The following is a 24,516-nucleotide window of genomic DNA, read 5'->3' on the forward strand; positions in this document are numbered from 1 at the left end:
TGCCATCAGTATTGTTCTATATAATAATGGATTTAGCTTGAATAATGGATGGTCATATTCTTCGATTTTATTAGATTATTTTATTAGATAATTAAAATTAAACTTGTAACATATATATGTAGGTCTGGAAGTATGTTCCGGGACTTTTATTTTTGATATCGGTATATTCCGGGACATTTGGCAGTTTCCAGGACTGTCCTGGAAAAAATTGATGTCCTACGGCAATTTTCGGGACAGTTTTTTGAATCTGATTACATATATATGCGTTATATTCCAGGACTGTACATTTCAAAAAACGTAAACAGTCCCGGAACATACCTCTGGACCTACATATATATATATATTAATATTAATATTTTGTATATTTCAAATTTATTCAATATTTGGTGAGCACGCATTTCAAATTTTTGCACTTATAATAACGCATGACATGTCGCGTTAAAGGGTTAACACAATATTATTTTATCGCGCGGTAGGGTCTCGGCTCTAACGATACGAAGTAATTAATAACGCCACTCTCGACGAGAAAGTCAAACGAAGCTGTAAGATCGCGTCATTCTGCGATTCATATAACAACGAGAACTAATTTCTTAAAACATCTCTCTGCATGTTAGGCTTCCGTTTCCTTGCCAGTGCCCAGCAAAAGCTCCGGTTTAATATCGTCTAGTGCCTGTCGTGTCAAAGACACTATAGAGACTCGCGTCAAATGTCATGTAATGTCGTAGCTTAGATTTTCTGAAAGGTTCATACGACGTCGGTCAATGTCGATAGAGACTTGTTAATACCGAAATCGTCAGCGTCGCCGATTATCTTGGACGTTTCTAAGATTACAATTACGCGACAGACATGAATATGTATTTCAATTCTTTATTTTGCACGAGATAAAATAATAAGGTAACTTATTACTTGCCATTTGAGAAAAATAAGAAGATCAAAATTATCCATTAGAAGTGCATTAATGAGAATTCAGGGATACTTAACGTATCGCTCGTTTGTTGCGCGAAGGTAACAAGAAGCGCGACTTCGGCTTTTCGACTCTTAACAGCGACTCACGTAACACGTTGGAGTCGCATATCAGAGTCGCGGAATTTTCGCGGGGATGGATACCTTTCGCCGAGAGGATAGGTGAGAGATACGATGCGCGAGAGATGCAAGGATGGTGGGGAAGGTGGCGTGCGGCGAGAAGAGAGAACGGGGCACAGAAGTTAACACGAGAGAGTGCATTGTGTGCGGTGAGCGAACCGGAAGCGTCGCCATACTGCCGTATCTCCCCGCGTCGCTTTTGTTTCCGTTTTCGTTGCTCCCGATCATTTTCTGCCCCTGCGCTCACCCCCGTCCGCCCGCCACCGCTATGTCCTTTTGTTTCGTCCGGTTCTCTTTCGCTAGTTCTCCTCTCGTCAGGAGCGCACTCGTACGTTAAGTTCGGTACGGCGCAACAAAGGGGAGTTATGTACGATCTTACGAGATGCGACGCATTCCTATCGCGCTTTTTCTCTCTCTCTCTCTCTCTTTCTCTTCACAAAACTAGGGAGTCAGGAAAAATCGCGGTGTACGAGCTCGCACATTCTTCTTCTCCGCACAGTGCTATTCGAACGTTCGACATTGCAGTCTGCTTGGTGGATGGTTAGTAGATTTGCAACCTTTCTCTCTCTCATGGCACTTTACTTGTCTATAGTAAGTTTTAAATTTTACTCGACGATGTTACACGTTTTTCATGGATTTACGTTCAACCGTGCTGATGGAAGTTCTCGGCGCTCCGTCCGAAAAACGCAAACACGCATTAGGGACGCGTGGATCCGGATTGCGTCAGGTTAATGGCATTATTTCCTATTTTTCCATAAAACGCGGCAAGTAAAAGCCATCGGGTTCGCGTCCCATCGGGCCGCATCGCTCTGCGATACCCTGTCCTTTGATACCCATTATCACCGTCCGGTTACCTGCCATTAATACGCTATATCGGTACCTATTAGCCGGCGCACCTAATAACCTACAACCCGACTATAATGCCCTCAACACGAGACAGTCCGGATTCCAGTATACCCGTAGCGCATTCTCGGACCGAATGCCAGACTCGCTTACCAATAAACGTATCTCCATCTATACCTCTCTCTGTATCTCTCTCTCTCTCTCTCTCCCGCTCTTCTCACCCTCTTACCTTCTCACCGTGCTGTTCCATCCCTCTCCTCCTGTCCTTAATTCGAGTCAAGATTACAAATTGATTCCGTAGCAGTCTGTGTATGAATCAGGCGTCACGTGTTCGAGACGCACCCCTCGGACGCTACGCAGTCTACGCACCCTCATACACGTACACACATATTACCGGCATATATATATGTACAAACGGATTCATTTGTGCTCAGCATAGCTCACTGATATACATCTGCATATAGTGTACATCGACGGCAGGGAGACGTAACTTGTTGTATCTATTATCTCGTTTCGCGTGTATAGTTACAACACAAAACTTAGTTAGTGTCACTTTATCTCATAGTTGGATAATTTTTGTATAAAGATCTTTTTTTCTTTAGATAATAAATGTGATTGCGAGCGTACATGTATACGAAGATTTGTTGCGCGTGATTCTGTGACACGCGGCCCGAGTTTCCGACAACGCGACCCCTTAAATTTGGGTCGTTTAATATTCAAAAATACGTCGCTATAAAATTCTGGACGACATCGAATAGAATCCAGTATGTAAAGTCCTATACATCCCGATAGATGGAGATAGGATTTTTATTTCAATCTACCTGGATTTGCGTGGATTTCCATCAGTTTGATTTCGTATGGGTATAGAGTTTTTCTCGTGGCAGCTTTAAAAATTTGGATATACCCATTTTTATTCGAATTTGTCGGACTTACTTGCATTCCGCACGGTTTATCTTCTCATTGATTAGCAACATCTGTTAAGATAAGTTAAAGTAATTGTATATTGTGTTATATACATATATTATATTATGATAAATATATATGCTATGTCAAAAAAACAAAAACATTTGTCTGTAGATTGTATCGAAGAGTTTTAGACTCAACTTGAAGACAATACTAGGTCTTGTTTTTGAAATACTGTATACCAACGCACGCTTGCATTCGTGCTCCATGATCGATGCCCCGGGGCATTATTATACTTGCAGCCCCTTATCTAGTATTGTTACGAACCCTATGACGAGTGCATGTAGGGCGAAAGCAGTGGATTGAAGAAAGAGAGAGAAAGAGAAGGGGGCAGAGAGGGAGAGAGAGAATGCAATATGTGTGGAAAATCGGTACTACGTGACAAATCTTGATTGAACAATTTTAGTATGACGCACGTGGTACTGATGAAGCTTAGAAATTCGATAGTCATCGTCGCGAGCTGAGATGTCAAATGTATATATTTCTGCTTATTGTCGTTATATCATCGCAGCTCGATTTACGGTACGTTTTATTTAATAAAACGCGTGAAAATTACGTCAAGTAATTAAAAGTTAATTAAAAGTTTGTAACAATAGAGAGAGACTATTGTACCTATAATAAATTTTTAATGTGTTTTATCTGAATTTTTTAACGAATCTTTTTCAAATTAAATGATGGTTTATATACATATATACGCGTAGTATGTAGTAGTATTACGAGAATTATATCAGAGATTATCTCATAATCAAGTAAGACCGAAGACAATGTAATCCGGGATGGCTCATCGAGTCGGGATGGAACGGAGTTAGATTCTCTCTCGGTATTGCCTCATTAATGCTCGTGCCCTCCTCGAGCCTTGGGCGATGCGATAACCCTTCGACGGTCTTCCGTCCCTTTAAGTTCTAGCGCTAACTCCTAAGTAAGGTCACCCAGCAATTTCCGGTAGCCATCTTCACCATGACCCATCGTATACCTCAACTGTGATAGTCGAGAATTTGCGAGGGCGAACACGCGAACACACGTGTGACAGGGGTAGAAGCGAGATTTCGAAAACGCGGGGATTGAGAACGCGGGGGCTTGCTTGAATTAGGGACGATGTGTCTGCAATGAGCAGGTTGTTCGGTGCCATCTAGTTAGATTAGAGGCAGTCAAAGTATGGGGCATTTATCGATTAACACACACACACACACATTGCGGCAGAATATAAATTTCCTTTATACAATAGAAAGAGATACGTTTTTCACACACATATTTCCTATTTTTCTCAACTGTTTTTAATTTGATAACGTGACTGTCATTCAACATTTTTTATATATCTCTTTTTATCATATTGTCAAGAGAATGCTATATTCTATCCTATCCCATGTCTGGTCGTTTATCATTGTAAAAAAACATGATATGTGTTTCTCGAAAGTGTATAGCAAATTCTTTAAAAACATAGAAACGTTTGAAAAATACAAATCTAATCTTGCGCAACGATATGCGACATTCGTTTTCAAAAGAGAAAGAGAATACGGGTGATCTAAAATTTTGTGATTTGTTCGAACCAACGGAGTGTTTTTACAAAAAGTAATGACGGTAGCAACGATAATAATCCGTTTAATTGGCGCCCCGACCAAATCCAGGCACAATGGGATTAATTTGAACCAGCAGCGCTGTTCGCAGCACCGGTCTCCCTCCACACCGCGCATGATTTATTTTATTAGAGTAGCTGCGCTTTGGTCCAACAAGCTGGCCATCATTAGAATCGTAAAATGCGGCGCGAACAGGCGCTCGCGTAAAACACTAATGAGACGCGGCTTAGCGGTTATGGATTTAAAGCGATTTCAGCCGAAGGAGAGCTCGACTCGAAATCATTTTATTCTCTCGGCATAAATATACACAGTCTGCGTAAATAATAACGAGTTTAAGATGTAATCCGCACGTAGTAGTCCGCACGAATTATCAATCTTTAGTATACAATTACGTTTATTATCGAAGGACACGGAAAGGCGCCCGAAGGATATGTCAATCTCTTCTGAACGTGAATGTGAGAGGACATTCGGTCGAATGATCGCCGCGAATAGTTTAGGGCGAATTCTCACTAGCGGTATTTTTGGGCGGGCGGGGGTGTTAATTCCATTTTAACGCTCGTTCTCTCCCCGCCGGATCGAAACTACCCTCTAAGACCGTTGCATATTTCATGGCGCTTCGGGGAAACCCGAAGTCTGAAGACTCGGCCCGATTTATAATTCACCTTCGTTCTCGACTAATATCGATTGGCGAGAGTGGCTTTGACGAACTTACTTAGGTTCTTGGGGATATGCACCCTTTATTTGCTCCTTGTCTTCGTCCCGCATATCCTATTCGATCTGAAATGAAAAGTGAGTGGCCAAATATTTGCTGAAATAGTTATTCCCACAGAATTCTTTTATACACTACAAGGAGATTACTCTTTTTACCTAGAAGATCCGATTTGGTAGGATGAATAAAATATTTAGTTTTGAGTTAAACTCTTTTCTTGGATCAAGCGAGACGTAGTGCGATGCGAAGTGGATGACAAAATAATCGGGTAAGATTACATCACAAGCGCCATTGTGGTCTCCACCGGTTTCAAGTGGATCACTATGGAGTATGGACTCTTGAAGAAGCGCAAACATTTGCCGAATCTCTTTCAACTATTCTCGATGCCTTTTCTAAAATGAAAAACGGTCATTCGTAACGATGGGGCGCGCGGTGTATCATGGTACCCCACAGACAAACGTGTCGTGTGTGCAAACATAATCGGAGGGGTCCGCTTATCCCCGGTGCAGTATGTAACAAAAAAAGAAAATAATTCCCATGACACGCATCCCAAGACCGCTTTTGTGTCATTTTGACGTGTTAATCGTATAGATCGTGTTTAGCTGCAATTCTTTCTCTCTCTTTTTCTCGTTCAGTGATGAATTCTTTAAAATAAAAATAGGAATAGAGAAAGAAAGAAGAGGAGCAGATGCACGTCGACTTTGGAGCGCGTCACTAAATGTGTACACGCGCATGAATTTTTTACATGATCGACTACGATAGCCATTCGATCAATCTGGTTATGCATCGTATTCTACGAGATGAATCAAATCATGTACAATATTTCATCTCGACAGCGTGCATCTGTTACTTAAAAAAATTAGCTGATCTTTGCCGCGTCTAACGAAAAAATCAGAATTATTTCGCAATTATGAAACGCCGGAAAGTCCGATTGAATTTCACGGAGATTGGACGAAAATTTTCGTATTTAACACGATCTCGCAGGAATTTCTTTAGATTTGATTTATCGTAAATCCGTGTTGCCAGTTGTAAACGATAATTCTAGCGGCTTAATTAACTGCAATTTTTCGTACGCAATATCTGATAAAAAATATATGTATAGTAACGTCGCGGAAAAATTGTGTCAGGAAAAAGTTGGCGGATTTTTGCGATTCAGCTAAAAGCTCGATGATTGTTTTGCAAGTGTAAACGGCGTTGAAATAGACGTCGGAAAAAATCCATCCCGTATTTTTCACGAAGTCAGTGCCGGTGATCAAATCGGATTAGGCTATGCTTACATTAAATTAGAAAGCATAACCACTGTATGATTAATCTGTTTTTCAAACACTGATCGATATGTCTATATCGATATCAAATCGAAACTTTCGTATTTTAAGATCTTTGTACGTCTTTATTCCAAGTTTTGCTTCTCGAGATGGTCTCTCAGTGAAAGACGAGTTTAAGACGAGTTTCACAGCAAGGGGACATCAACTACATATGGGAATGTGCTTTAAGTATAGTATACCAAAGAAACTAGTTATCGTAAATCATTAATTGTAAAAATAAAACGTATGTTTTCAAATAAAGGACGTTTTCGAAGATTTATTGCTGTAAAAGAAATGTTTTGAATACATATAGATCTTTCAAAAAGAACTCAATTAGTGGAGTAAATATTACATTGTATAATATATTGTTATAAATTATATGGTCGCTAAAAATATTTTTAAATACTACAATTTTTTCAAGCGTAATTACTTTTTAAAGCACGTAAAACTTTCTACTCTGGTGTATATTTTTGCATCGTTTTATAATTTTATTACTTTTTAATTAGGCTCTGTAACAAAGATTATCTATATAACATAACATATTGTTTGGTCTTTGTTTCTTAATATATTCTGCGTATAAAAGAAAGCTTTTATTAACAAAGAAAAATTAGCATTATTCTTGAAGATGACAGAAAGAAAAGCACAAAGAAAGAACATTTCCGCGACGATGCACTTTTGCGGGGTACTCGAGAGGGGAGCGCGTCGTCGTCCTTTGTGCGAATCGCTCACCTGATTTAACGCGGACACAGTGGTACTGAGAGGAGTGATACCTGACAGATGTTTTGGGATTTCTTAGGTTCCGCGAGACCGCACCCCGCCTCGGGCCGGTGAGACTTTGAAGTAGCCGTTCCCGCTGCAGCACCCTTCGTCGTGTTACGACTGTCGAACGCTCTTCTTCGTAGACCTCTTCAAGCTCTGCGATCGATCAACCGAGGCATGTCTAAGTCTCCGTTACCCTCGATTCTCGATCCCTGAGCTACCGCGAGAAAAACCGGTCGCGTGGCTCGTAATCTGAAAGAGATGGTGCTTAACTAATGCCAGATGGAGCATTTTTCCATGGATATCTATAATTATGCTTTAATACTAGCTTCTTTTTTCCGTTTTATGCTATACATTATACTTTTCTTTTTTCTGTTATATTTACAATATTTTACTGGAAAGTTTTCGCTGTACTAATTTCTGCTGCTTGCAGTATAAATCGCAATTGATAAAACTAAGCCAAAGAGATTATTTTAATATAATAGGAATATAATAAGAATCTTTTCGCACACACTTTGTTTCGTAATCCTCTTTCGTGATGTATAATATATCGGCATTCGTATGCGACACTGGCGGTAGCAGCGGCGTGTATAAACCAGTAATTCCATTGCGTATGAATCGCAAAAGCCGGACTCGGCTGAGAGCCGTTGCAACTGCATCATTTCCCTCCCTGCTCACTTCCTATCTCGGTCGTGCGAAAGTTATCGAGTAATCAGTCGCGTATTGTTTTACGAGCCGCTGAATCGGAACGCCGATTGGACTGGCGATCACATGTGCGACACCGATGATGGTTGCCGACTAATTTGGCGGCCAGAGAGAGGTAAAAAAAAAAAGAATGAAAGAGAAGAAGCCACACGAGACATTTTTACTCGTGGTGACTGTCCGTTCCAAGTTCCAAGTGGCTGGCCACCGGCCAAATCGGTGGGACTCCCGGTCACGATTTTATGCCGCGAATAAAATCGCTCGGTGATTTCTTGTTTGAAAAATGTTTCTAACGTGTATGGCACAGAGGTGACTCTCGGGCGTTTTCGGAACGACACTGCGGCAGCCGAAGACCTTCAACAGGTGGTGTTTAAGTTTCCTGAATTTAATAAGCTACTCTTGCGAGGGTGCCTTTTCTCTTATGAAAATAGCGATATTGAAAGCGGTAGCCGCGGGCGTTTTTTGCTGCTAATTATTATATTCATCTGGAATATGTTTAATCGAACCACTCATCTACTTTTTTTAATAGCAAAATTAATTTAATTGAACATTTTTACAGCTATATGTATTTTAAAACCAATAACTCTCAATAACAATTTAATAACGTTAATTAGTAGTAGTGATTAAAATATCTTTCTCATGTTGGTTGTGTCGTGGTATAGTTTAGTATATTTCTAGGACACTGTTCTTGTACAAGTAGGGCGTCGCGCGAGTAATGGACACCGTGATCTATATAAAATTTTTAGATGGTTTCGAGGATATTTGTCGGATTGTTGGGGAGAAACCTACTCGCCGTGCCGTTGATTAGCGGTCGAATCAGTCGTAATTGTCCGTAACCGAAATAGAATTATCGATCGATCCTTTTGTCCGACTGTCGTGTGTGGTTCGCAAGTCGCGACTCACCGAGCTACAGATTGATAAAAAAGTCAGAGCTTTAATATACAAGTTGCTGTTAAAATATACAGGTCGGTATTCATAAAAAAGCCGATGTAAGGAATATTAAAATATAATTGATAAAATAAATTTCTCTATGGATGCTTTTGTAATAAGGAACATTATAAAATAATATAAAACAATTTTCAATCGTCAAATTATTAAGCAGCGTGCTCTTGTTTCTTTACTTAATTCGAACGATGAGCTATTTTAAATTTTTGCAGGAGTTTTTTAATTGTAATATCTTATCTTATTCTTATACCATTAGAAAAAAGTCATTCTCTTCGTATAATTTTTTTTCCGTGCGAAAATTTTATCCGCGATTTCTGGTTTTCCTCGTAAGGAACAATTGATTCATTCATCGGTCCATCAGTATCAGTTGCGTGAAACTTATAATCACCCTGTACAGAATCGCGGAGAGGTATTGCGAGGGTGCCTGAGGGGAGGAAGAGAGCTTGGTCGAGGGATCGGGCGGACGGGCTCGCGGAATGGAAGAAGGGTGCGGGGTATGCGAGGGGGTGGACTGAACTGACCGGGGGCGGTGGGGACGCGGACATATATACCTACCCGTGTTAGCAACCCCATTGATCTGGCGGTGGACGCGGCAAAAACGAGCTCGAATAGAGGAAGGGTCGGGGGTTAGCGGGTAGGAGGAAGTGAGGCTCGGAGGATGAGACGAGGTGGAGTGGGTGGTGGTCGAGTGGGTGGTGGTTGAAAATTTGCGGAGTGCCGAGCTGCACTGCCAGTATCGCGCGCTTTCTCTCTTCTCTCTTTCCTCCTCCGGGCTCTCTCTCTCTCTCTCTCTCTCTCTCTCTCGCGCGCGCGCACACTCTTTATATTTCTCTCTATCGCTCTTTGCGGGATGAAGCTTTCGTTGCTCGTAGCCGGTGTGACGCGGTGCGTCGGTGTGCCGCGCGCGCGTTACGAGAGAAATCGTATATAGTACCGGCGAGCGTCCGCACGCGCGCATATATACACCGGGGGGTGAGTACAGCGTGTCTCTCGCTCTCTCATCGATGCCGTGGCGCGGTGGTGGCCGCGTGTGCGGAGTGGCGACGGTGAAAACGCGCGGCCTACCCATCCGTCCTGTCGAGATTCGGTCGGTTTGTTGGCCCCACGATATATGGACGAATTCGGTCAGGCTGTACTCCTGCTACGTGTAGATCCGTACGCGCACTCGGTCCTGCCGGACGCCTCGCGCTCTTTCACGTGCTTTCTCTCACGCTCCCTCGCTTCAATCTCTTTTCCCCGCTTCTCTCCTGCGCTCTCTTTCTCCGTGCCCATCACGGTATCAACCAGAAATGGTTATCTATTTCACTGGGTTAGCGTTACGTCGTTGAGTAAAAGGGTAACTATACGCGCTAGAATCGTCTCCGAGAGCTCGTCCAGCGACCTTGCCCCGGTAAACATGTAGAAAGCGATGAAATCCAGCTTGCCGCCGAGCGTGTTCTCTCTCTCTCTCTCTCTCGACAAGGGTTTCGATACGTTCAAAATGATTCGGCCCGTACCCGCGCGTACGCGCCTCTTTGAATCTAGTACATTTCAAGTGGTGAAATCGGATCCGCCGCCAAGCGTGCTCGACGGAGGTTTTGATATCGCTTATCGAGATAGCGCGTGAAATCGGTAAAGACCGAGCTGTTGCTCAGTGTTTCTTGATAACTTACCATTATTCGCATTTTAAATTTCAATACCAGATGCAAGGATAAATTATTTCAAAATAAATTATTTCTAATCATATCGCGAAGTGGCAATATTATTACTTTCACCGGTTTGTAATTTTGTGCGAAGCATCCAATTGCCAAGCACTTGTTGCCAGGAAAAAATAACAATTCGGTTCTACGCGAGAGACGTCGAGAGGTAATGTTAATTACCGGCGCTTCCGCAAGGATACGCGAGGGGCAAGTCAAACGGCAAGAGGGAAGCTCGCTTCCTTTCGAAATATTTCATTCTGTAAGACCAGAAATTCGAAAAGCGTGAAAACAGACTCATTTATATCTGTTTTCTGTGAACGCAACGTATTCTAGTTAATGAGAGATCGAGTAGTGAGAAATTCGATTAAATAGCCGATTTAAACGATCGCGATAAAAACCAGTTTGAAGCCTCTAACTCTATCGATAAACTTTGTGGCCGAGTGGAGCGATAATAACGGTAGGTACATATATTCGACAAACGATATGCAATCACTGATTAAAAAAAAATTATCTTTCCACGAGCTTTACTGTAATTATAACTCTATCGCACGGGACGATCGATCGAATTACAGTTTAATAGGGAATTATTAATTCCGCGCGATTTCAGCTGCAAAATTTCAAATGGCTCGAAAGAGAGGTAGGAACGAAAGAAGAGAAAGAAGAGAAGAGGGGACTATTTTGTGAAAGAAAAACTACTGTTTCGGAAAATTGATGATAGTTTGCAAAAGGTCAACAGGAGAAACGATAAAGAAAGAAAAAGAAAAAGAGAAAGGGAGGGGGAGAGAGAGAGAGAAGAAGAAGAAGGAGAGGGAGAAAAGAGATAGAAATACGAAGAGAGAGGAGGGACCCAGCCAGTCGTATTATAAAAATCCACAAAATAACCGACGCGGTAGCCATTAGCGATGCTCTTTTAACCCTCGCCATTCAGCTTCGCCCTCGTGATGCGTGTAAATTTTCCAGCGGCGGTCGCTCTCTGGCTACATTTTTCGTCGAGTGCCACTGTGTGTGCCGCTCGCGCGCGGACCCACGCCATACCGCGCCGCGCCACGCCGCACCAGCCACCCACCCAGCCTCCTCGCCTCGCCTCGCCGCCGTCCACACCCCATCCCAACCGAACGCGGCCACCCCAACGAGAGCACCCCCCTCGAATCACCCTCCCGGTGGTAATCCGACTGGCTAGCCACTCGCGCCAACAAATACCCTCACCGTCAGCCACCCACTGCCACCACCACTGCCACTTCGCTCCTTCCGCGCACCCCCGCGATACCCTCCTCGGCACTCACCGCTCGGAGCGCTCTGCTTCGCTTACCCCCGCGTTGCCCTCACCTTGCCTCGGTATCCCTGCACACCATTCCCTTGCCTCACCGCGCGCTCGGGTCCAACACCGCTGAGGACTCATCCCACCGTGACCCAACCCGCGGTACACTCTTTGGTGAACCACCCCCGACACCCCGAACACCGCGAAATGCGCGGTCCTGGCCTCGTACACGGGCCACCACACGTCGACGGGAAAATTTTTCACGGCTACTTCCGGCTTTCTAGAGGAGTGAGCGAACGAGTGAGTGAGCGAGCGAACGTATCCCCTGGAGCGGATCGACCGGGATTCCGCGGATCCAACGATCGCTCGCCCCTGCACACGCTGGCCACCGACGGCGCATGATTTTCGTCTCTCGTTGTCAGATGCTGTATACGAGTGAATCGCGTGAGGCTGGGCGGGTTTCCTGTTCCATTTTTTTTTGCCCCCGAATATGCGGTCGGCAGCGCTTGGTCGGTATTTAGTTTTCCGACCGGTAATTTATCGTTTATTCTGGTAGCGGGGATTTTCATAGCGTTATTTCGTGGAGATATTGTCCGTATAAAAATAGGTCAGTGTTAGGCATAAATGGATTTTGAGCCCTGCAGGATGCAGGTCAGAGATTTACCGTGTGTAGGATTATAAGATATATCGGTTGTCAGATATAGAAAGAGAGAAAGAAAGTTTGTCTCGAATTATTCTGAGATTTATTTTGTGTTTTCGCAAATTATACATATACAAGATAAAACAATAAGCGATATAATAAAATTGAAATTGGGATTGATCTCTATACAAGCTGATATTTCAGAGCATTTTTTATTATAGGGAGTACCTAGTGACGAATAAAATGACATTAATTTTTGAGCCTGGAATTGCAGCATTTTTTTTCACATTAATTATAACAGGTTACGCACAACGCACAATTCCGATAAATCTATATGAAATTCTATTTCCATATTATTACAATAATTCAATTGCAAGAATAAATGTAGCTAAACGTTCGGCTTATAAAACGATAGAGGAGACACTATACTGAATATCGTCGATAGCCATGAGGGACGATGAACGTAGCGATCGGCATTTTCCAGCATCGAGCGATGTGTGTTCGAGCTGGGTACACGTACACAACGTGCGCTCGGTGCGCTGCAACGAGGTCCAGAGCGCGATGCCTGTCATGGCCTTCCAGCATCCTTCCCCCGTTATCCCTCCCCTGGTCTATCGCCCTCGTAGTTCCATCGCATCGCGGCCACGCCGGGCGAACCGTTCGGTTCGGTTTTTAGTTAATGCCTCGAACCCGTCGCCTAGCCAGTCACGCCGATGGACTTTAACCCATTAAGGTTTATGCCTGTATCAGGGCCTGTGCGCAAAAAATTTCCCGCCCATGAAATTTGGCTGAGCGAGAGGTTCCGAAATCAAAGGGAAAACCGTACCCAACGATGGCCACGGGGAATCGACGTCCATTAGAGCGTGCGGGATAAAATGCATCGGATCGCATCGCGCATCGACCATCGCGCGATAGTCGCGCGCGAGAACATAAGCGAGCGCGAGGACGAACGAACGAGGCATTAGTACGAGACGGGCCGGGTGAATAACGGTGAAAACGCTGGAACTGGAAATAAATGAGCCGATGAATCGGGCACGACATCACACTCGCGGACGTGATAATTGGCCTTTTGCTTTTGTTTTCGACCCCGGCGCGGCGGGCGGGCGAAATTAAAGTTTCATCTTCCTAAAGCGCAGGACCGGGGAGAATTAGAGACGAATAGCAAGTGACAGAGCGACTCGTTTACCGACGATAACACATTGCGGCGGCGAGTCGGTCCAGCGGCGCCTGTATCACGGTTTACGTTTTGGTGCGGTCTTTACGAGCTCCATATCACACGGTTGTTTGTCTTCTCCTATCTGACCCCGCGCTTTCGAGCGCAAACGAGCACGGGGAAATTAAAGTTAAACGAAAGGCCGTTTTGCGCCGCGTACAAAGAGGATGAAAGGAAACGATATACTTTCGAAAGTTTAGCTGATTCAGGGGAAAAAGCCGTCGACGGATATCGATATATGTAAAAGCTCGGTAAATAGGTAAAAGAATTCGCGATTTTTCGTCACCGACTGCTGGAAAATATTTACATTTTTTTTTGCACAATTTAGAAAACGCCAAACTTGCGTTTCCGGAAAGGATTGTTCAAAAGATCGACCGATGATCTCGTACGTTTGATAAAAGCGTTGATTGATTTCGCTTCGTGTTCAGTGAACGGAAGTTTACGTCGGGGTAAGTGTAGGAAAATAATGGCTAGTAATTAATGTCCGTGCCCTTTATGCGCGCCCTTTCGTTCTCACGGAGAACAACGGTTACATTGGAAGGGAACAAACTGCAGCCAGGTATTCGCCGCGCTCGGCCAACCGGTTAACCGGCAATTAGCCGATCTCGCTCGTAAATGTAAATTAGCGCCGAGCGGTCGAATCGACAACCGAAAAAACAGTAAATTATCGCCAACTGAGAGCAGGTGAGCGGATGCTCGCTGGCCAGAGCAGTGTTGGGAAGAAATTTTGTCTGCTTTCTGACGGCGCGTATGCGGCGGAAATGGTCGGTTATCGAACGATACCGCTGATTTAGATTTCAGAATTGTTAAGCTGCGATATTTCATACCAAGTAGAGCCGTCAATTAATTTAATCAAGTCCAGTTAATATTGGATTCGATATCACGGTTCTTTTTTTAATGAGAAATTTTTTATTTGCAAACGTTTCACAGAATTCTATTTTGGAGAGAAAAGTGAGAATTATTTATAATAATATAATAGATTATCGAAATATGAGAGCAACTCAATGTAAGCGGAAATAAATCAGTGAGTGAGCTTTTAATGCAAGATCCGATTTACCATCCAATTCCATTCACTCATCATTATTGTATAATGGCGAATCAATCGATTTCATTGCATTTTTAATGAAATAATTTTATACCCGCGTTTCTCATTAGGACCAGAAATCAAATCAGTTTGCAATGTACTAGTTTATGCGTAAGTATGGGTTCAACTAACACGAAAATTTTTAGTTCAGATAGCTTCTGGTCGAGCTGTTCTTTCTTTCGCTTCGTTTAGTCGTGAACCTCTACATGTAGGTAGTCGAATTGTTGTCGAGCTGACGGCACAGATTTCGAGGCGCTGATAGGAAGCTTCCGGACTTCCGGTGCTGACCCCGTCTCTCGTAGCCATCTCCGGAGACCTTCCTCCGTCGGAAAATCGTTAGCGCTTCCGATCGTCGGCATTTTTCTTTTCGAATGTATATCTATCTAACCGCCTGCGCCGCAGTCGTATTCCTCGTTATCTTTCGCGTCTCTGGTAAACTCGCACGTTTTACCGTCCAAGAGATGTCGGACGACACTTATTGTATTGGTGATTTCGTGATAACATGTACGTAATAATAATGATGATGCCGTTTCTTATCATTAGGAATCTGAGAGAATATTACTCTGTAAATAAGTGATCTCTCGCATAAAGATGTGAAAAATGCATATAATTACAAAGGCGTCTCGTTGCATTAAGCAATGCCATCTTATCGACACAAAGATTATAATGAGGCATAACGAGAGACGAAGGTAATTCTATTGGCATCCAGTCTAGAGTCTAGACCGTCTGCGTATTCGTCAGCCTTATGTCGTTTCCACGACCCGGTTAGTAATTCCGAGTATCGCTGCAATTCTCCTTTTCCACGGCAGCTGTATGGTGGGATACCTTTCTTAATTAGCACGCGTCTTAAAGGCCGGTTACAAGGTACAAAGCGAATCGAAATTCACGGGGTCAGGATTTGGGGTCACGCGAATTCGAACAGGTGCGTTGAGAGTCCGGGATCAATTAGGGCTTGATCGATCGATCCACCGACTCGGTGGTTCGGACTCCACCGCGGTCATAGTGGGAGAGAGCACGCGGCCAATTTCCACTTTCCAGAAAAACCTACTTCTCGTAATCAAACGTGTCGAGCAGCTCGTGAAAATCTAAAAATGTCAGTAACCGTATGCGTATGAATAAAATTCTCGAACGTATAAAAAAGTAGCGGAAGAAGTTCTTTACGAGATTATTCTTTTTTTCACAGATATTTTCAAAATCTATGCGTATTATTTCAGGTTTTAAAGTATTATGAAAAATTTTCAAGTAATGGCACATTGATTGATTTACTATTTTGAAAAAAAGATACAATATTTTATTAATTTTTATATTAAAATATTGTTATTTATATATTAATATAATTTTTAGTAAAAGAGTAGTTAATTTCTCTCAATAATTTTGCAATTAAAATTATTAAAAAGTTTCTTCTAAGCTAGATGTTTTTCATAATCAGTACATAAATTAGAAGGAGAGTATTGAGATATTAATCCGCATAGACATTTTAATATCAGCCATCAACGATCAACAATTAGACTGTTATACCGAGTGCCATCACTCGCGAACTTCTTCTGATGACATGGATACGATAATATCAATGAAAATTATGCTCTCCCTAAAAAAATATGACACACATCAATCTGCCTGGACATTTTCATCGTTGTGGAAAAAACGGACACGAAGTTTCCGTGCTTTCGTTTTCTGTCACCTCGCGACTTTGCCGCTAACGGCGGTCGAAAAAGGTAACGAGCAATAAAACTTCCAGTGAGCGACGAAGAGATAGAATAAGAGAGAAAGAGAATAGGGAAGAGAGAGAAGAGAAGAGAGGGAGGAGAGAGAGAGAGAGAGAGAGAGAGAGAGAGAGAGAGAGAGAGAGAGAGAGAGAGAGAGAGAGAGAGAGAGAGAGAGAGAGAAGAAAAAGAGATAACACGATAGCGAAGGATGAAGAGAGAAAGAGAGAGAGAGAAAACTCGCCTGACGTCACACACTGGTAACGGCGCTTTATCGAACTCTCATTACCACCGGGAGGAGGCGACGGGAGGAGGGTGCAGAAAGGGGTAGGTTTGGTGGAGAGTGTGTTTTTCGGCCTCGTGTGGTCGGCCGCCACTCCCTCGTTGAACGCTAGTGCGTTCCCCTCTATCCCATACCTTTCTCTTTCTCTCTCTCGAGTCCTTCCGCCCTTCGATTCCCTCTACAGCGTTGCCTAACCCTTTTGACTCCCCCTGTCCGCCCCCCGCTCGCCTCCGTCCGCCGCTCCCCCGCTCCCCCGCTCCCCCGCGGGCCCCGCACCCTTTCCTCCCGTAAACCGCCCTGTACCACCCTACGACCGCTGGACGCAATAATAAACAACCGCCGGTCGCTATGGCGACGCGTCCATCGCGCGCGAACAAAACACTGGACTCTCTCTCTCGCCTTGTCACTCTCTCTTTCCCTCGCTTTTCCTCGCACCCTTTCACGCTCCTCTCTTTCGGCTACCCTGCCGACGTGGTCCCGTTAATCGTCCTCTCTTTCTCCACGCACGGTAGTCGCTCGGGTTTGTCGCTTGCGCTGTTACACGCGTGCTGGGGCCGAACGACAAAGTCGTACGTATACGGGTGACGTTAAAGCGGGACCATTGGCTCGGTCCAGATTGCATCGGATGTACTCTTGGTCGGATTGTTGAGGTTTTGGGGTGTACCTGACCGCCGGATGCGCGCCCCGCCCGGTAATCCGCGGAGAAGTAAACCTTTCGCTGGGCGTTTAAATTTCGATGGTTTAGCCATCGAGAGCCTAGATTATCTGTCACGATTATTTGAGCGTTACAAACTCGCGGAGCATTGCGTAGCTCTACCCTAAGCTGATACAAATATATCTTAATCTTCTGTTTTCAGTTTGATAGCAATTTGTAATAAAACATAATTAAATGTTATATATGTCGATGGATATTTTATATTGAATTTTGTTGATAAAAAATTGGTTTCCGTATGACTTACAATTAGAGATTTACTATTTTTTAAAATGTAATTAGCAGGCTTTTTACGAAATTTTTTTTTACAAAATTTTGTTTTTCTCTGTGATATTTCGGAGCTTTGGTTTGGTTGATTTTATGACAAATATTAGCGGCGACTTATCAATTAATATTTCGATAGATATATTTATGCGAATTCAGTGGATTATGTGTCTATCTGTTTATTAAAGTGGTGTGAGAGACCACCTCTTTCCGTAATGGCGCGTGTCGGATGCAGCCTTATTGTACGAATACTCGTATACTCGTATAACCCGTATCAGGATGGATGGAAAAGTGCCTCCGTGTCGCCATCTCTGTACCTAGGTTTGAACGAAAGCGTCATTTCCTGCGTTCTATACCGGGAATGCATCTGGATGCAAAAAAATTTATTTATGCCAAATATAAAATTAAATAAAAAATGACATAATGTGCAATTGTATAGATATTATTAAACACGTATCATATTAATCATTGTAAGATGCTATCGTCTAATTGGCGATGGGGCACACAATGAAAAATCTCTCAACACATCTACAAATAGATAAAAAAGATACCGGATATATATATATATATTTTTACACAATTACGTATATGCCATGACGCGTTAAATATATGCTATATTTGCCAATATAAAATTTGCTATTAGTTTCTTTAGTTCATATATGAGTCTCTTGTTTTTATATCCATTTTTTACGATAGTTCCCTATATACAATTCCCTATAAACATTCGTTGAATACATTGCAACATTGCGTTCGTGTTCGTAAAGAATTGCATATTTGTTCTAACGAAGAATAACACCCTTTTTCTCTTCTCTCTCTCTCTCTCTCTCTCTCTCTCTCTCTCTCTCTCTCTCTATCTGCCGAGCTTTTAGTAACTACTTTTAGTTGTTCGAGAAGCCGTCTTCTTCTACCGCGCGTGCACCACCCACTCTACAATTCTCTTGCTCACTCTTCGGGAGTCTGCAACCATCCCCGCTGAAACCGCAAGCCCCCTTTACCCGCCCTTCGCTCTCACACCATGCAGCTACTAACCATTCAGGAAATGTTTATTCTGGCCTTTTACGAAGTGTTCCAAAGGATTTTTGGATTTTGTTCGTCCCCGCAATTTGGAAGTCAATGACTTCTTCTCCCTCGAGGTCCTACGACTTCCTTGATATCGAATTCGTTCGCTCTTCCAGACTATTTCAATTCTTTTTGTTAGCTGTAAAGTTATTTTCGACCTCCCTCGATTATACTATCAATCGATCTGACTGTATCTCAATATCATGATCAAAATTTTCTGAGATTAACCCGATAGATGAAGATGAGAAAGATAAGAATTACTTAAATTAGAATTTAAATCGTCCATTTCCAGAAACGAAAGAGATCGTAGTTCAATTTTGTGCTTTATATAGAAATTTGTATTGTTTACATATTCCTTTCTCACCACGCGTGATTATGAAATTGTAGTTGTGATATGAATAAGTAGTATACGTATGAATGAGTTAAAAGCCGTCTGGTGTCTTCGAGAATGGGAGTTCTCCGGCGATCTTAGCTCTTACAGGGAGAAGAGAACGCGGATGCCGCCAGTGGGCTGGTCAGGCCACAGCACCGCCCCTTGACTCTCGACTTACTTTTGCCATCTTGCCTCCGATTCTGCGGTTAGCCCCACTTCGACCAGAAACCAGGGAAGCCAGCTTGTATCCGACGGTCGCAAATCGGACCCACGGATCGGACATAATACATGATCGGCGTTCATGTCTGAAAATGTCATTTTTGTAAAGCCAAGTTACAATTTCGGAAGTTTCAAGCCGATCTTATAAACAATATTGTAGAAAAATGCGTGCCAGTTATAGCTTTTTAAAATTGTTCTTTCGTGCAATGCATAAGTCGTGTAAACATCATATATTGTTAGTTTTGAAAGATCTTAAAAAAGATATTATTTTAATACAATGAATAATAATATTATATATGTACATGAGACATAATTGTATACATATAACGATAAACTACGATTATTTCTACGAGGTAGAGATGAGTAGCTGCCGCTTTGATTCGCTGACACGGAATGTTATGTAATGATATTTTTCCTTCCACCCAATGACCAGGAATCGATGTGGGTATGTCGTGTGTATGCGTTTATTCAACGACGTTGTTTCACTAAGCTTTCGATCAATGATGCATTTTCATTACGCGATTCGAGCTATCCGCCGAGTATTATACGCAATAATAGGGATGTTTTTAGCTTCATACGTAAATTATGTATTCAGTTATAGTCCACGCGATGAGCAAATTATTTCTTCCAGACTTTGGATTAATTTTATGCACGAAGTTGCATAAATATTATTTGAATATCATAACAAAATATATTTAATACAATAATATATTTTTATTGTGCGCCTACATATATGTGTCATAATTTCTCGTAGAATTAGCATATTTTAATCTCTTGTTCTAATCACGAGAAATGTATCTCATATATCAACGCGATCACGATTAACTGTAAAATGTTCAATTAGGGAACAAAACTAGGAAGAATTAATTTTGTTTCAAAGAATTTTTTGCGACTCGAATCATAGGATTAGTATAATTAGAAAAATGTTGGGCGCTTTTTAGTATATTCGATCTATCAACCCGCTTGAATGTTACGACGAAAAGAGAATCAAGGGTAACGAGGGCGCGGAAAATCAGCCGTCCGGCTGTGCCCCGTCATTCGGTCGGTGCAGTGCGGCGTGGAACGCTGCGCGCGGCCATAATAATAATTTTTACAAGCCCGCGTGTAATCAAGGCTGCGCGTTACACATGTTCTGTCCGTGGGTGCTCCCTACTCACGGCACGTACGACCCCCCTCGACGGCAGCGTAGGGGTGGCTACGGCACGTAGTAGGGGCGGCCATTCGCGAGAGGGGACAAAGAGGAGAAATGGGGAGGGGAACGAGTTAGAGAGTGCCAGTGGGGTATTCGTGGATGGCGAGGAGAGGAGATCGACGTGGAACCGAGACGGAATACATTCAGGGCGGATGCGGCGTGTAGGTGGGAAAGGGGGTTGGCAGGGATGACGCGGAGGGGTTCGGCAAGGGGGTGGTGTAGTATTCACGCGGCACGATCGCTGGTGCTGCTGCTGTTGTTGCTGCTTCTGCTAGCGCCCCGGTCTGCCGTTCTTCGTGTATTGTTGTCCAATCGAGCGTACCGACGAACCGGTTTTCAAGCCGGACCACACGCGCCAATATCGCTCGTACGGTATGGCACGAGCTTTTTTTGGGTGGGCGGTCATTGAACAGCGGGATGTTATTGGTCGATCGCCGTGACACATGCTCGCGTGCATTGGGATCGGAGATCTGGTGACGCTGCTATTTATTGCAGCGATTTTATCGACGATTTGCGGTATCCGCACGTGATCTAGGTTATCGAATTCGCACCGATCAGCAATGGTGCTAGATCCTTAGCTAGTGTATTTCTTTTTATTATAGACCGCGGCGAACGTGTGAGAGTCTGATTCTTCGAACGTTGTTCTGATACGTGTGGTGCGTTGGATTTTATTTGGTGATCTGTTTGTCATTTTTATGGTGCTCAAGAGTGAACGATAATTGTAACTTTTCTACGATTGTTACACATACGATTGTCTGATCGAATCTGCAATAATTCTTCGCAATGTTCGCGCAATAATTGCTCGTTTTCGCTACCACGTGTTCGTGCTTGGGTTCGAAGATCGGCGTGGACCAGCAGTGTTATCATCGATTGATTGTGGTCTCCTGTAAAACCCATCAAGCTTTGATGGGGTTGTCACGTGTCGGTGGGACGTTTGTGAGCTCGAGAGTCATCGAGGAACGAAGAGTGTCGTGCTGGAATTGACTAGTCAGGATCTGCGGTGAATGATGGTTCTTTCGATCGATTGCAACTCGTGGCACTGTGCCGAAAGATTGTATTCGATTTACGAGGAGAGAGGAAAGAAATTTTTTATTTCAAAATATAAAAGATTAAGTGAGTATAACGTTGCTTTAGAAGACTTTATTAATTTTTGTGCTTGATAATATTAACGGAAATTTGATGAAAATATTGGAGTTGCTATTATTGCAGCGATTATTAAAGACTATTTCATTTCGTGACATAAGATGTTCTAGTCTCTAGTCAGACGGTTATGTTATAATGTTATATCATTATGATCCATAATAAATTCTCATTCAGTTAAATTGTCATTAAGTACGGCTATGAGATTGTAAAAATACTTACCATTTGACGTAGGCAAATAGAGATATTCATATTTAATTTCCTAAACACGTTAGACATTTGTAACTCGAGGCAATTATGTTGATAGCGCGACTCATTAATTAACGTCCCTTAATGAATCGCCATATCGGGTTGTATCCTACAATGACATCATCTAGAAACAGAAATACGTAAAATAATTCATCATCTCTTTTAATATGTCAGTAAAATATCCAAGTATTATGGAGCAATTGGATTAATTTAATATTATGAATAGATAAATAAAAAAACCATCTAAGATCTTAAATAAAATAGCTATGATACATGAAATATTCTCAAAGACGCTTGTATAGAACTATCATTACGTCTACGATATTGAGAACCGCGATTGTTTCGTATCCTTCTGCAAGCTCAGACTTGGCTGTAAAACGGAAGGCAGATTCGCGGATTTGAGCGCGCGGCTAAAGAAACCGTACTCGTGGAATAGCGGAGTACCTGGTTTGCCGTGCCCGGCAGTTGATCGGAGCGTGACGAGCGGTAATTGAATGTAGGTATGGCATTTGCATTGACAAGCTCCAACAGAGATAATTCGAATCTCGTCGAACGCAACGGTCCACACGGGCGTTAGGTCGTTTGTCAATACGACGGCGGCCGTCCAGTTTCCACGTTTCCAGCGGTATCGCTGTTTGTCACCGTCTCGTCGGTGATCGTTCGCCACTGAATACACCCGGTGCATACTTCTGTAGCGTGAACTCGTTTCGTTTTGTTTCGCGAGCCATGGTGTACTGTTAAACGTTGAACACACAGCAAACCGTCCGAAGAATATTACGGTTGATCGTCATCAGTAAATTATTGTTCGCCTTTCTTTTGCAAGAAAGAAAGAAAAGACAGAAAACATTTTTGAGATAAGATTTTGGTCTGAATTCAATTTTACACCTCTCAGTATACACAAGTTGAATTTAAACAGCTGCGTTATCTGACATTTTTATAATATAGAATGATATAATAGAAAATAAAAAATAAAAATACGTCAAAGAAAAATTGGAGTAATAATCTACTCAGGACTTTTTTAAAAATAAAAATAAAAAAGTAGCATTTTTTTCTGAATTTTTATCTGGTTAATTTTAATTATTAAGATATTTCAATGTGCATAAAAGCACTAAACTGAAGCGAAAAAATCTTGAATTTGTGTGAATTTTCTATAAGTGGATCCGTACATATCCGTAGAACCTCGAGTGTTTGCCTGCCGGCAGGTCCGCGATCGGTTGGATATCGTCAGGATATATTCGCGCAGGAAATGGGTAGTTCCATTGTTTGCACATTCGTACAAACAGTGCAACTGCGAGGATGCGCTGGGACCTCTGTTTGATTTTCGAAAGTGAAGCTTCATTGTACGAGATACTGTTGTACGAATGTTCCGTTGCATATGAAACAACGATGCGTTTCGAGGAAAAAACGCAGATTCGATCTCGATTGAAAGGAATGATCGATTCGGAACGAGCGTGTGCCGATTGTTGAAATCACACAAATGATATTTTCACTTGTACGTTGTTGTTGGATGCCGGAAATTTCGCACGCACGCAAAATCAAACATCGGGTTTGACGTGATTAATTCCGTGGAAACTTTTGCTCGGGGAACCTAATTGGAAGTATCGAGGTGTTGCAACGCAGATCGCGAGTTACGCACGCGAAAGAAGAGAAAAATGTACACGCGCGCATACAAGCCGTAACGGAGAAAACCGATCAAATCAGGGTTCGATAGATCGATCGAAGGCTCCCGGCTCCCCACCGATGTCCAGCACGCGAGCCATACCGCAAAAGGGTCGAGGGGAAAGAGAGCATGCGAGAGAGCGAGAGTGTCGAGAGAAAGAGAGTCGCCGTCGCGAGAGGGAGAGGTCGGGTCCAGTGGGAGATAAAGCGATAAAGAGCGGCGTGCGCGCGAGAGAAAGAGGTTACGCCAGGCGGAATGAGGGACGGAAAGAGAGAGGGCGAGGAAGAGAGCGAGGGAGGGAGGGAAAGAGAGAGAGAGAGAGCCAAATAGGGAAGGAAGGTTGGAAGGAGTGGGGTGGCAGAGGGGTATGAGAGAGGAACCTGGTAAGGGGAAAGGGATGCTGCGTGTGTTGGCATGGACCAGTGCGTCAACGGCTGTTGCCTCACACGAACCGCCGAAATTATAGTTAGTGACCCCCAACGGATACTTCGAATATACTCTCGACTACCGAGAACGCTATATCGAGGTGGAACTGCCACTTTCATACTACACGCGGAAGATGAAGATGATTCGAGGGTGCCGCTAACGAACCGCCAAAGGGGTCCCTTTGGGATCACCTAAGGGGGGACCATCCAAGACCATCTTTCGAGCACGGCCGAGCGATTTTGATGAGACGCGTTTCGAGAGATTAGATTATTCTACCGATTATTGATAAATTGTTTCAGTGAAGTGTTTGAAAAGGCTGACGAATATTTGTTCTTATTTCGGTAGAATTATATTTGTACATTAAAGTGCGTGATTATGCGAGAGTTTCAGTGTCGAATAACGACGAATGTGATGTCATGTATTTGATCGGTAACTGCAGTCGCTCGGTTAGACGGATAATCGACTGTTTGAGACGCGAGT

The 24,516-nt window shown here is 43.0% G+C and overlaps 1 protein-coding gene and 1 long non-coding RNA gene across 11 annotated transcripts in view; one reads left to right on the plus strand and one right to left on the minus strand.

Annotated features, from left to right (window-relative positions):
* The window catches only part of LOC143896202 (uncharacterized), a 76,371-nt gene that overhangs the window by 35,741 nt on the left and 16,114 nt on the right, over positions 1-24,516 (plus strand). For 4 of the 9 annotated variants that reach the window (XM_077403850.1, XM_077403858.1, XM_077403857.1 and 1 more), the window contains exon 1: positions 23,965-24,514. The exons of 1 other annotated variant lie outside the window; for it this stretch is intronic. The gene's annotated coding sequence lies outside the window, so the exon portion shown is untranslated. Of the gene's footprint in view, positions 1-20,718; positions 21,675-23,953; positions 24,515-24,516 lie in introns of those variants that run through there. 4 more of the 9 variants (XM_077403852.1, XM_077403851.1, XM_077403854.1 and 1 more) reach the window with 4 other exon arrangements.
* Positions 5-11,874, minus strand: LOC143896203 (uncharacterized). Of its 2 annotated transcripts, none has more exons than XR_013256583.1 (5): positions 9,438-11,874; positions 7,750-8,291; positions 7,247-7,487; positions 5,331-5,564; positions 5-5,240 (listed from the first exon to the last, which is right to left on the minus strand). It is a non-coding gene; the product is annotated as an uncharacterized LOC143896203 (long non-coding RNA). The 2 variants fall into 2 exon arrangements; XR_013256584.1 differs by having other exon boundaries at positions 7,750-8,844.

Source organism: Temnothorax americanus, unplaced genomic scaffold (genome assembly GCF_048541705.1).
Source record: "Temnothorax americanus isolate GAGA-0224 unplaced genomic scaffold, ASM4854170v1 Scaffold18, whole genome shotgun sequence".
Lineage (NCBI taxonomy): Eukaryota > Metazoa > Arthropoda > Insecta > Hymenoptera > Formicidae > Temnothorax > Temnothorax americanus.